This window comes from Cynara cardunculus, assembly GCF_001531365.2.
Source record: "Cynara cardunculus var. scolymus isolate 2C chromosome LG 2, CcrdV1, whole genome shotgun sequence".
NCBI classification, from domain to species: Eukaryota; Viridiplantae; Streptophyta; class Magnoliopsida; order Asterales; family Asteraceae; genus Cynara; species Cynara cardunculus.
In genome coordinates, this window is record NC_037529.1 from 57,990,594 (window position 1) to 57,992,262 (window position 1,669).

The following is a 1,669-nucleotide window of genomic DNA, read 5'->3' on the forward strand; positions in this document are numbered from 1 at the left end:
AAATCTTCTCGAATAGGTAGAAAATGTGCGGATTTCATGAGTCGATCCACAATTACCCAAATCGAGTCGTGCCCTTTTCTAGTTCTGGGTAATTTGGTCACGAAGTCCATCAAGATCTGCTCCCACTTCCATTCTGGAATTTCTGGTTGTTGTAGAAGACCGGATGGTTTCTGGTGTTCCGCCTTGATTCTCGCACAAGTCAAACATTTACTTACGTATAGGACCACATCTTTCTTCATTCCTGGCCACCAATAGTGCTCTTTTAACCCTTTGTACATTTTATCTGTTCCTGGGTGAATTGAGTACCTTGATTGGTGTGTTTCGTCCATGATTGTCGATCTCAGATGGTCGACCTTTGGAATCCATACTCTATCTTTAAAGTAGCGTATCCCATCTGATCGTACTTCAAACTTTTTCTCTAATTGATGCAGGGTCTTGTCCTTCAGATTTTCTGCCTTCAGAGCTTCTTCTTGGGCTTYDAGAATTTGAGCCTTTAAGCTTGTCTGTACCAACATTCCCATAGCTCGTGCTCTCGATGGCTTCACCCTTTCTTTCCTGCTCAGAGCATCTGCTACAACGTTAGCCGTTCCTGGGTGGTACTTTATTTCGCAATCATAGTCGTTGAGTAATTCAACCCATCTCCTCTGCCTCATATTCAATATTTTCTGATCGAGAATGTTTTGAAGGCTCTTGTGGTCGGTGAAGATAGTGCATCTTGTACCATAGAGGTAGTGTCTCCAGATTTTGAGTGCGAATACCACTGCTCCAAGTTCCAAGTCATGGGTGGTGTAATTCTTTTCATGGACTTTTAGTTGTCTGGACGCATACGCAATAACTTTGTCCTTTTGCATCAATACGCACCCCAGTCCTTGATGTGAGGCGTCGCAGTATACCACAAAGTTATCCGTTCCCTCTGGTAATGCTAGAATCGGCGCATTACACAACTTGTGCTTAAGTGTCTGAAACGCTTCTTCCTGCTTCTCGCCCCAAATAAATTTCTTATCTTTCTGTGTTAGGGTCGTCAGTGGTTGTGCGATCTTAGAGAAGTTTGCAATGAATCGCCTATAATAACCTGCCAAACCAAGAAATTGACGAATCTTTGTTGGTGTCTTTATAGGCTTCCCACTTCTTGATAGCCTCGACCTTAGCTGGATCAACATGGATTCCCTTCTCATTGACTACATGGCCCAGAAAATGTACTTCACAAATCCAAAATTCGCATTTGGAAAGTTTGGCGTACAACTTTTCCTTCTTGAGCAATTCTAGGATCAACCTTAAATGTTGCTCATGCTCTTTTTTATTTCGTGAGTAAATCAATATATCGTCTATAAACACAATCACGAACTTGTCTAGGTATGGTCGGCAAACTCTGTTCATCAAATCCATGAAAATTGCCGGAGCGTTTGTTAATCCAAAAGGCATGACTAAAAACTCATAATGACCATATCGAGTCCTAAACGCCGTCTTAGCAATGTCTTCTTCGCGAACTCTCATCTGATGATATCCTGAAYGAAGATCGATCTTTGAGAAGTACGTAGCACCTTGTAGTTGATCAAACAAATCGTCGATTCGAGGGAGGGGGTAACGGTTTTTGATGGTCAGCTTGTTGAGTTCTCTGTAATCAATGCACATCCGGAAAGATCCATCCTTCTTTTTGACAAATAAAACA